Below are 12,360 nucleotides of genomic sequence, written 5' to 3'. Positions count from 1 at the left end.
TGTACACAAAGGGTTCGAAGGCGTGGTGGACCCAGTTCTGCCCCGCCCCCCCCGGACACTGCCTCAGAACCTCGGCGCAGCCACACCCTCAACAGGCCTTCTCTGTTTCATTAGCCTCTCACCTAAGGGCAAGCCCACCTCCACCTAAGCCTGAGCAGCGCCCCGCACCCTCCTCCCTGAACTGTAGGTGGACACACAGGTCGGAAATCGACAGTGCTGACCTCTTCCTGGGTCTCACTGAGAAAAATGCAGGGCCGCCCACCCCCTTGAACCAGCTTGCGGTGGGAACCACCCGCCCTCCTTCCCCCAAGTACCCACCCTGGTGGGAGAGGGACCAGAGGCAGGAGGAAGCAGCCCTGGGGATCAGGCTGTGAGTCTGAAAAGGCTGCATGGGCCCCGCCTCCCCCACAAGCAGGGTGAGGGAGAGGGGAGTGGGTTGGGGGAGCAGTTCTCTGCCCAGCACTCCAGGGGCAGGGGCAAAGCTCATGAAGTCCCTGGGGGAGCAGTGGAGGATGGCTGCTGGGGCTCTTTGCTCACTGCCTGTACCCCGGCCCTCCGCATCTTCTTTCCCAGGAAGGGGTGAGTGCAGGCTGGAAACCCCCGCCTGTTCTGCATCCTCTTTCCACTGGCGCCTGCAGAGGCAATGACCTTCTCCAGGTGGGTCCTTCCTGGCCAGTGTTCCTCATTTTGAGCCCCCGGTTGAGCCCTCCTCCCCCAGAAACCACCCCACAAGCTGTCCCTTCCTCTTTTCTGGAGGGCTTTATTGGGTTCTCCTTTCTGTCCTGCACCAGTGAGAGCTGGCCCACCTGATGAGGGTGAGACAGAGTCCTGGTGGGCAGGGAGGCAGGGAAGAGCCAGGCTCCAGGGGCGCCTTCAACAGTTGCATGGACCTAAAACCCAGCCCACTCCTTGGAACCCAGGAGGCCCGGAGCCCAGCCCTCTGGGAGGGGCTCCAGGCCCAAGTTCGCTCTGTTTTAATGCTCTGTGCAGCTGAGTTGGAGGCATTGCTGGCCCAGTCAGCCCCCACCCGGCTTGGGAAGCAGAGCTGAGGATCACTGCTGTCCTTTGGGGTTTGTGGGCAGGAGGGGTCGATGGGCAGTGAGTGAGCTGAGAGGGTTGAATGTCCATCCTCCACCCCCATTGCCAGGTAAAATACAGAAAACCCAGTTAAAGTTCAATTTCAAGCAAACAACTGAAGCTTTCTGAGTATAAGTATGTCCCAAACATTGCATGGAATATACTCATATGAAAATATTGCTTATCTGAAGTTCAACTCTAACTGGATATCCTGGTTTTTTGCTAAATCTGGAAACTCTACCCCCAGGACGCCTCCCCCCAGGCTCTGAGGTCCAGATCTTCCTGATCATCCATCTCCTGTCCCACTCTGGGCTATTTCACTCATCAGTTAGGTCCTGAGACCCAAGAGGGTGGCCCAGGGTCCACTGTCCCCCTTGGCAAGGGCTCCGCTCCTATTCCTTCTGCCCTGTAACCACCTCGCCTCTCTCCTGTGTCTTGGGTGGCAGCAGGGGCAGTGGGGGAACCTGGGTCAGGTGATGGGCAGAACGTCTGGGGGATGGGTGGTCCTAGCCGTCCTGAGCTGTCCACCCAGCCCTGAGGTCAGAGGTAGAGATGGGACCTTGAGGAGGATGTGGCATTTCCTCTCCTAGGAACCTCTTTCATGAACACATATCCTAGCATGGTGGGTGGGGGGAAAGTGCAGACTCAGAGGCTCCAGATTCATCTTGTGAGCCCTCAGGAGCAACCCCAGCAGCAGAGCAGAGGCCCTGTGTCGTCCTCAGTCCGAGTCCCAGGAGACACAGAGGATGCAGTGGGGTGTACTGCAGGATGGTCCTGCAAAGACAGGTTGGGTGCGGAGGAGCAGCATCCTTCTGGGGGCAGCCTCCCATCTTGGTTGGAAATAGAGGCTTTCCTTTGGCCAGGCCCACATGCCTGCCCTTGGCTCCCCCGGAGGAGCAGGAGGCTCAGAGTAGAGGGAGCAGCCAGAGACTAGATTCTAGGGGGCAGAGGTCAGCAGGCTGGAGCTGCTGACCCCGCCCGCAGAGCCCTTAACCTGTGTCTGGCCTGAGTCCTGACCCCCAGCCCAGCCCCCAGCCCACGGGAGCCCAAATGCCCCAGAACCACCAGCTTTGTTGAGACAGGAAGGCTCATGACAAGAAAGAAGCCCTCCTCCAGCTGTCTCCTCTCCAGGAGACCCCACTAGACTGGACCAGCTGTAGCCACAGTGACCTCTTGTGTCCAGGTTGCTCAGGGAAGGTAGAGTTGTGAACCTAGCAGTGTCCACCCAGCAGTGGCCCAGAGGCCACCCAGCAGTGTCCACCAGGCGACATCTGAGCATGCACTCTCCCCCACCCCCTCAGCCTGGGACGGCTGGGCTCTGTGACCTCTGGCCTCCGCCAGGGCTCCCTCCTGGCCAGTTCTGCTCAGCTTCCCCAGAGGCCCTGATATAGGCTGCCAACCTCAGGGAAGGAAGGAAGGAGAGAGAGAAAACCAGTCCCAGAAGCTGGAGTGGCGGGGGTGGAATCAGAACCCTCACAGGGGCGTCCAGGCTCTGAGGCAGCACTGTCCTTGGGAAAGCTGCCGCTGCCCCGCGGGAGGGGAGCTGAGTCTGCACAAACGCCTCTGCTCAGGAAATGGGGTGCAGGGAAGGTGGGGGGTGGCTGGGAGCCTGAGGCCAGGAGGGGACGCTTCCTGGCGGATGCGGGGTCAGAGGAGGGCGGAAATGGCCAAGACAGCTGCTGAACATCTGGAGTCACAGAGTTACCGGCGCCCTCACGGATGGCGGGGTTTGTGGGGAGCCATGCACGCCCACACCCTCTCCTGCCTTCCTGCAGGTCAGTCTCAGCCTCCCCTCCCACTGCCCCCCTGTCAGGGTAAAGAAGCCACCCCTGGGGGCTGCATTGTGCACAGGCCACACATAGCCCGGCTCCCGAGATGGTCCCCAGGGTCCCCTGCACAAGTGGGAACGTCACCTCACACTCCAGGTACAGTGTCACTGCTGGCTGGGAGCCCCTGGAGGGGGGCTCATCCTCCCCAGTGCTGCAGCCCCCGCACAGGCTTTGATGTAAGGTGTCAGCTACATGATGTTATTCACAGTGTCACATGGGCTCCCTGCCATGAGTCATGCAGGGCACAGGAAAGGGAACAGTCCTTACCAGTCTCCTCTCTGGTACCCAGAGACCATAACCTTCTCTTCTTGCCCACAGACATGCCCACCCACCGGCCCGGCTAGTGGGGTATTTTATCATGTGCACGTTGCTGGGCAGTGGCCTTTCTCATGAGCGTCACTGCATGCCTGCAGATGCCAGCCGCCACTCCTCCCGCCGTGAGACACTAATGCCCCAGTGCCCCCTCTGCTGGTAGGGACCCAGGTTTCCAGATCTTTCCCTTCAGCCGTGGCTGCCAGCAGCACCCTTGCCCAAGGACCCTGCCTCTCAGGGCTTCTTCACCACACCAGAGTCCTAAGAGTGTGCCTCGGGGCCGGGGGGTGGGGGGGTTGCCAGATTGCTTTTCCAAAAGCTTGTGCTGGCCTGAGTCATGTAGGGAGCTCCCCAGCATGGCCAGGAGTGTGGTGGTTCAGTATTTGCCGGTCTGTGTATCTATAAGCTTAATGAATGTTGACTGATACTGACCAGCTGACCAGGCACCAGGAGCCATTCCATTAGTCAGGCAATCCAGCCCTGCTTTTTGCCTGCTGCCCCTGGGAGGCCCCTCACCTGTGGGACCTCCAGACTGGCCAGCCTCTCTCATGGTGGCCAGATGGAAACCATGGCCTGGATCTCAGCCAGCCGTGGCTCTGGCAAGGGGAGATTATGCAGGTTGGGGGTGATGGAAAGGATGGGGTACGCTTGGCCTGGGAGGCAGGTTTTGGCGATTGGGGTGGTACGTTTTCAGCATGGGCCCCTGAAAACCAGTGGTGGTGGTGGGAAAGGGGACCAGAGTGGAGGGCCTGAGATGGCTCCTCATCCACCTGCCCCAGCCGCCTCCCCAGCTGGAGCCCTGGTCCCCACGCATAGAGTCTCTCCTGGGGACTCAGACTCTGTGGCGGGGCGGGCCCAGGTCCCCAGAGGGCACGGAAGTTGCCTCTGCTTCCTGGTTCCTCCACACAGAACTGTCAACATTTTTCTCCTGGTGGTGAGACAGAATGGGGGCGGTGTCTCCAAAGGGGTGGCCCAGGCAGAGGTCCTTGAGAACTGGAGGGAGCTGGAGTCCCCACCCCAGCACTGGTCACCTCTTCCAGCTGCCCCAGGGGTGTGGCAGTTCCTCTTTGGAAACTGTTACCGGGAAGCCCCCATTCCACCCCCAGCAGCATCCTGGGTCTCGGCAGTCACCCCAAGAGTAAAGAGGCTGGAAGGGTGGTAGGAGGGTGGGGTCTCAGGAGCTGAGCCCTCAGCTCTCCTCTGGAGAGCAGGAGGCAGCCTGGACGTGGAGAGGGTAGGGGTAGCCGTCCTTAGGCCTAAGGGTGGCCTTAGGCCATCCTTCCTGGGGTGTGGGTCTCCCACCTGCCTGAGTGGGTGGGCTGAAGCCGACTTCTGCTTAGGCCAGGTGTCAGGGCTCGGGGCTCACTAGTGGAGCTCTTTCATGAGCCCTCCACTACACCCCAGATGGAGGAGGAGGGGAAGAGTCTGGAGACTGGGGGTGGGGCACAAATCCAGTCCAGAGTAGGCAGGACCCTGCAAGGCCCCCGAGGACCCTGGATGGGGTCTCCACAAGGGTCTGCTCAGCCTGTCTGGGCACACGGCAGGGGGAGGGGGCTGTTCTTGGGCTGCACTGCTGGGAGCGGCTGGAGCGGATCTAGGTTACAGCCCTCGCGGCTCCTTCTAAGTCTCTTGTGTAGATTAAAAATGGCAACTGTCCTGGAGCTGACCCCAGGGGACCCTGGAAGTTTCCTCCCCCACTTGCGCACAGGCACTCTCTGTTCTCAAAGTCTGCTGCTCCCGGCTCTGGCTCCCCCACCCTTCTCACTTCTCGGGTCCCTGGGGAGCTGGCTCGAGGTCAAGCCCACCGCAGCCCAGCCAGCCCACCTCCGTGGAGGGTGGGGGCAGGGCTGCTGCAAGGCCTAGACAGGCAGGCCCTTCTTCCCTCTGTCCCCTCCCCTCCCAGCTGCCCCCGCTTCAGGCAGGAAAGTGGGGCGAGAAGGGAGGGGGGACGGGGGAGAATGGAAAAGCTGTCCGCCGCATCCCCTTAGCTCAGCCAGGGCCCTGAGGAGTCCAGGAGGGGTGCCCCCCACTTTGGTTCCTGAGGTTTCTCTAGGGGGGCTGTACTCCAGGGTGAGCCCACTTGGGCCCCACACACAACATACACCACCAGGGCATCTCCGCCCCAGGCATCCAGGCCCCAGGACAGGATCCGGGGCCAGGAGAGTGTCTGGGCCTTTACCCGGAGCCCACCCAGGAAGGCAGTGGAGTGGGGAGTACACAGAAGCAGAGGGGCCCCTTATTCCCCCTTCCTGTCCCCCCCGACACCGCCTGTCCTGGGGATATAACCGCAGGGCTGCCCACCCAGCGCTTTGAAGCTGCCCGAGAAGGACTCGGCTGCCGGGGCTCCTGTGCCCGGCCCGCCCCTCCGGCTGGGCTGCGTGGGAGCCGGGAGTGACCACAGGGCTGCCAGCGGCCTTTGAAGTGCTGGGGCGAGGCTGCAGGAAGTGGGCGGTAGCCCACCCAAGCCCTGGACCCACCCCACCCGAGGGGACTAGAGCCCCTGCCTATGGGGCCCATGCACTAGCCACCTGGGCTGCCAAGATGTACGCTGGTGACTTGGGGAGTTGGGGGCCAAGGAAGGGAGGGGCTGCCAGGCTGCCACCTCCCCAGCCTCTGGTGCCCAGCCCCCATTTTGCCCAGGCTCCCTGGGGGAAGTGATGGGGCCAGGATTGGTCCTGCTCCCTGAGCTAAAAATAGCGGGGCTCAGACTGGGTGGAAACCCCCCTGGCGGGGGAGGAAGGAGCAGGGCCACAGGGCTGGGGCCTCAGGGAGTGAGACTGGGCAGGAAATGCCCCGGGCACCCTCCATGGCAAAGCCCCCTGGAAAGTCCGAGGCAGTGCCTGGAACCCGTTCGAGCTGGAGTCTCTCAAATCCCTTGGGCTGTGATGACCACTGCCTGGGCCTGGCCTGGTGTCCTGCCTTGGATTCCAGGAGGCCCAGAGGAAGCTAGTTCTTCCTCCTCAGTCACCTCCTGTGCGCCTGGTGATGAACTGAATCACTGGCCTCCAATCCCCCCTCACTTTCTCAACAGGGACTATTCCCCAAGGGTCTGCTGCGAAGTGGCTGGGGATAGGGCGGTCTACCTCTGCCCCCAGGGTGCTGGCTGGGGAGAAGTAAGGGCTTAGCGTGAAGAAGGGCTTTTCAGCAGGGAACACCCAGTGGTCGCCCACCTGGAGTGGGAAGGGCAGGAGAGTGGGCAGGCGCTGAGACCAGGAAAGTGGTGAGTTCACTGTGAGTTAGACTGTGGTGTGGGGGCCTGGCCTTGGGAGGGGCTTAGGGCCGAAGGGAACTTGGCATCTTGGAGGAATAAAAGTGAGACCAGTGTGGCTGGAACCCAGGAGCAGGGGCAGAAATGAGGACAGGAAAGAGGAGGGGGCGGAGCTCATGGAGATCATGTAGGGTGTGGTTGACTGGGGAGAGGGGTTTGAGAGGAAGCCACTACTCAGAAGCCAGTGAGATTCAGCAGGAATGTTCCAGACTCACGTTTGCATTTCTGAGCGGTCACTGCTTTGTGGAGGAGGCCTGGAGGCAGGCTTGGGGCTCGAGCTGGAGGAAGGTTCCAGAAGGCAGGGAGGCCACAAGGAGGGTGGGGAGTAGGCAGGGCACAGTGGCCTGGGAGGAATGCAGGCGGACCAGGTGTGTCCAGGGTCTGCTGGTGGATTCTCTGGTAGAGAGCAGCCGCTTAGGTGAAAGCAAGGATAGAGAGAAGCCAGGAGAGGATGGGGATGCTAACAGTTGTGGTAGTTTTGAGAGAAAATATGAAATCTAAATAGGATAAGACGGAAGCCAAAGGGGGGTGCTGAGTGTTTGGGAGAAAGGAGGGTTGCTCCTGGTGAGATGTCACAGCTGTGGGCAGTGTGGGTGTGGCCATATTGGGAGCCAGTAGGAAGAGTCGCTTCAGGATGGGTGTGCATTTGCCTGATAGCCTGCTCCAAGGTGTGACTCTGGCATGGGGGACTGGAGGTCTTGGAGATGAGGAGGAGGAGACATTCAAAGAGGGACACTGCATCTCCAAGGAGGGTGAAGGAAGCTATTCTAAGCATCACCATTAGAAACACCACCTCCATCAGCACCAGCAGTCTGTCACTCTCCCCAACTGGTCACCTCCATCCCCATCATCCCCTTCACCACCTTCAATGCCATCATCACTTCCCATCAGCATCACCAAACCCACCATCCCAGGCACCACCGTTACTGCTTCATTCACTCACATGGTGGACAAATAGCCGTGGCGAATACAGTCTTGGCACAGAGTTGCACTGGGCTCTGGTCATGGCAGTGAGCAACGCAGGTGACATCTCTCCCCCTAGGGAGCTCACAGCCTGGTGGGGTAGAGCTAACACAGACACATACAAAGATTTAGAAAACCAGCATCAGAAGGATCCCACAATCCCACTCCTGGGCACTTACCCCAAAGCAATGCAATGTGCTCACACTTAGGGCTGTCTTCAGATTCATAGCAGCATCAGTCACATGCCCCACACTGGAAAACCCCAAAAGTCTGTCGGCTGGTGGATGGAAAGAAGAGGAGTGGATGGCTGATGCACAGAACGAGAAAGGAGCCGGGTCTGGAAGACCCCTTCCCGTGTGGCTTTGTTTATATGAAATCCCAGGAAAGACAAAACTACAGTGACAGCAGATCAGTGGTGGGCAGAGCCGGCGGGGGCAGAGTGAGCGCCAAGGGGCTGAGGTGTTGTGGGTGATGTGAATGTTCTATCTCGTAATGGTGCAGGTGGTTGCATGAGGATAGGTTTGTCAAAACTCATCAAACTGTACATTTCATATGGGGGAATATCTGTATGTAAATTATACTCCAATAAAGCCTAATTTTTTATGAAGAGGTAAAGACTGTGAGTTGAATCAGAATCAAGGGAACCTAAGGCAGGTGATAGGGAAGGCGCCAAGGGCGGGGACTGAGCTTGGCGTAAGAGGTAAGAGCTGCTTTTGGCCTTGGCTCCTTGGCAGAGGGGTCGTTCCTCTTGGGTCCTGAGCAAAGTCCCATCGGTGATTTTAATTCAGTGAAGCAGAAGCAGGTCCAAACTCAAACTGTGTGTTGAGGAGACTCCTTTTCATAGACTGTTTTACCTGCTTCCCACCCAAGGAACCAGAACCGGCTGGCAGCTGTGTCAGGGAATGGCCAGCCGGCACTTATGTTGGACTCACCCTAGCCAGCCTGGATGTGGTGACTTCCTAGGACCCTCAGCTCCCAGACCAGTGGACTGCCAGCCACAGGCCGATGGTGCCAGTTTGGGGGCCATGCTCTGCTGCTTTGCTGTAGGAGGGGGAGGGGTGCAGGAGCAAGGGGTCTCTGCAGCCTTCACCCCAGCTCAACTGTCTATGAGCTTCTTGTCCTGGGATGGGAGGGCTGGGCCAGTGTGAAATCTGGCCTCTAGGGCAGTGGGCCCCAGATTCATCTGGAGGAGTCGGTTCCTCCCTTGGGGTGGGCTCCCCACGGTGCAAGTAACAGCGCCCCCCAGGCCTGCTCCTCTCTCCTGTGCTCTGTGGGGCTCCCTGAGAAGGGGCCCTGGGCCTGGAGCCACCAGGGATGGGGGTGGGGGCAGGTCCACATCCTGCCTGGCCCAGAGGGCCCTGGGCGGGGGGATCAGAGACAAGGGTGTTTCATTGCTACTGGGTCTGCTGTCTTCACTTATGAAGCAACTTGGACTGGCCATCAGGGCGCTGGCCCATCTTGGAACTGGTGAGACCCAGGCCCCAGTGACCTTTTCCCCCCGTGGCCTTGACTGGGGCTGGGAACCTCCGGCCTGGCGTCCTGTGTCCTGCCAAGAGGATGTCCTGTCCTCCAGGCCGGCTCTCCGCCCTCCTCCATCCCTCTGGGGCCTCCAGGGGCAGCAGTGGGGGTGTGGGGGTGGAGGGGACTTGGAAGCCAGCCGGCTGCGCCCCCACTGGTGGGTCCCGAGCCCCGTCTGTCCTCCTGGCTCCCTCCTCCCCTGGACCCGGATGCAGGGGACAGAGGCCCCCAGTCCAGCACCTGGGGTTTTCCAGGACACACTCCAGTTCCCCCCGCGGGGTGGGGGGATGGCTGCTCCAGGGAACAAAGGCCCAGGGAGGAGAGGGGAAGTGGGGAGCAGGGCTAGGAAGAGGAGGCTCTGAGACCACAGATCCGTGGGCTGCCGCCCCCTTCCCGCTCTCGGGTTTCCTGTCCTGAGCAGCACGAGGGCCAGAGTGTGGGGGAAGAGGGTGCAAGTCTGCTCATGGCTCCAGTCACAGGCCCGCTCCCCATCCTGGGGGAGGATGAGGTGGAGTGGGCCTCTTGGGTGGGAAGGTGCCAAGAGGCCCCTGGAGCTCAGGCCCAGTCAGCTTCAGGGAAAGTGGCTGGTACGTGGGGGCTGAGCACCCCTCCTGCAGGGCCCACCCCCATCAGTCTAGAATGTGGCTTGCAGGTCTTCCTGCACCCCAGCATCTGTTCTGTGTCTGCCCGTGTTGTGCCCATGTGTGTGTGTGTGTATCTGCCTGTGTGTGTATCTGCACGTGGGTATATCTGCATGTGTGTGTGCCCGTGTGTATGTCTGCTTGTGTGTGTCTACCTGGGTGTATATCTGCACGCGTGTCTCTTTTATGTGTGTCTGCACGTGTGTGTCTGCCTGTGTGTGCCTGCCTGTGTGTGCCCATGTGTGTGTCTGCCTATGTGTATATCTGCACGTGTGTGTCTGCCCGTGTGTGTGTGCATGTGTGTGTGTGCCCGTGTGTGCTTCTGTACATGTGTGTCTGCCTGTGTGCCATGTGTGTGTGCGCCCATGTGTGTGTGTCTGCTTGTGTGTCTGCACTTGTATGTATCTGCCTGTGTGTCTACACGTCTATGTCTGCCTGTGTGTGTGTCTGCCCATGTGTAAAGTGTGCCTGTGTGTGTGTATGTCTGCCTGTGTCTCTGCACTTGTATGTATCTGCCTGTGTGTCTACACATGTGTGTGTCTGTCTGTGTGTGTGTCGATCTGTGTGTGTTTCCAGGTGTCTGGGGAGGCTGAGAGACCGTCTATTTGTCCCTCGAGTCTCTGTGCATCTGGTGTGTTTCTAAGGATGTCCCTGGGCTGTGGCATGTGTTTGCACTTGCACGTGTACGTGTGTGTTTGACTGTATCCCAGGCATATGTGTGAACCTTGGGATAGCCATGTGGCCTTCCTGTATGTCTATATTTCTGGGGCAGAGTGCTGTTTCTCCTCTAAGGTCAAGAATGACCAGGTCCCCCAGGAAGCCTGGATCCCAGAAAGGGTGGGGGCAGGAAGGTAGCTGTTGGGTCTTCTCTCCCACCCCCCAGGTTCTGTCCACCTTCAGCAGCTTAGGCGAGTTAAAAATAGCCCTGGGGCCTCTGGAAGCGGAAGGGGTAGAGGCACCCGCAGGGGGAGGGTGCAGGGAGGGAGGTACCCCCGGCCCCTGCCAGCACTCCAAGGCCAGCCAGCCTGACTCCAGCAGGGTGGGCCCCACATCCGCCCTCCCCACCTGCGAGGCTTCGCGACCCCCAACCTGGGGCTTCTCCGGCCCTGCCCTTGAGAAAGGCTGAGGAGGCCTGGGACAGTCAGCCTGGCCAGCCTCAGTCCCCACAAGCAGGAAGGGCCCCCGGGACCTGTCCAGCACCTGCCAGGGCTGCTTTCTCTGCCCTCGTACCCTCTCCTGGTCCCCACCTCCTTGGAGGCCCAGGTGGGAGGCCGGGGCAGGGAGGAATGAAGACCAACAGCCCCAGGGAAACATCTTCCGCTCAGAGAGAGGTCAGTGAGGATTTGGGGGGTTTCATATAACTTTTTATTGATGTACCATATACATAACAAAAAGAGCACATACCTTGAGTAAATATTTAACGCATGTTGTCACCAGCACCTGGAGCAAAACAGGACTCGGCCAGCCCAGGAGGTACCCTTGGACCCACTTTGCAGAAACCATCTCTCTTTAATACTGTTGGCTCCACCTGTTCTGCCCATTTCTGAAGGTGTCTTGTTTTGGAAGTGAGGCTACAGTGGCTCTGGGAGTCACAGGTGGCCGGCCAGTGTCCCGTGTGACACCCTACATTTCGCTTATATACTCTGCCACTGGTGGGCAGTGGGTTGTCCAGTTTGGGGCTAGTGAAAGAGGACGGCTTTGAACACTCCGGTAAATCTTTTTTGTGAACCTGAGCACGTATTTCCTTGGGCCCCCAGGACTAGAGTTGTGGTTTTGATGGCTGTGGTTCTGTCTGAGGGTCTGACAGGAGCCCTGTGGACACTCCCAGAAATGCTAGAATTTGCCCCTGATTTCAGGGGGTGTGTCCCCAGGGCTCCTGAGACTTGAGCCCTGGTTTAGGACCTCTCCATCTTAGGGTCTCTTGTCCTTGACTGGGCTGGACCTTAGGCTGGGGTCTCCTGGGCTGAAGTTGTCCTCCCCCCAGGAGGGCAGCGCCCGCGCACCCTCCACTTGGCCGGGCACGCCCAGAGGAGGCGCCCCATCCCGGAGGCCCACACCCACCCTTCCTTCCTCAGGAAAGCCTGTGGTCTGATAAGGCCTCCAGGCTCTGGTTTTCAAACCACCCCGGCACCAGGACCCCCAGGGGAGGAGAGAGCAGAGCTCCACGCAGCCCACGATGGCTGGGGGCCGGGGAACCGGGCTGTCACATTCCAAGACAGCTCCTGAAACACAGATACCTGCGCAGCCACAGGGACAGGCTCTGAGGGTCCTAGCTGGGTGTGGGGGCTGTGAGGCGGGGTGGTCAGACTAGGTGGGATGCAAGCTCCTCCCGTTTCCTCCAGCAGCTCCAACCAGGCAGGGGCAGCCCCTTTTTCCAAAGCCCCAGGCCCCCTCCAGGCCACTCCCTGGGCTTTCCCCTACCCTTCCCCCATCCTGGGTGTGTGGGGCTGAAGGCCCAGAGGAGGAAAACCACCCTGCAGTTCTCACATCCCAACCCAGGCAAACCCAGCCACTTCCAGGGGCCTGTCCGCTCTGCCTGGGGTCCCAGCGGCATCCCCGGGTGATGTTAGCCCAAATCTTGTCAGGAAGAAGATGCCCACAAGACACTCAAGACTGGAAACCGCGACAGAAAGCCAGGAGCCCACTCTCAGTGCCCAGCTGGCACTGGTGACAGTCAAACTCCTGTGATAACAATGCCGACAAGGGAGGCCCCACCTGGGCGGCTCTGTGTCCCGCCATCTTGCTCAGTCCA

The sequence above is a fragment of the Bos grunniens genome, chromosome 13 (assembly GCF_055505025.1).
Source record: "Bos grunniens cultivar Pamir isolate PY7600 chromosome 13, Bosgru_T2T1.0, whole genome shotgun sequence".
Classification (NCBI taxonomy): Eukaryota; Metazoa; Chordata; class Mammalia; order Artiodactyla; family Bovidae; genus Bos; species Bos grunniens.
Note: the sequence above shows the minus strand (reverse complement) of the source record.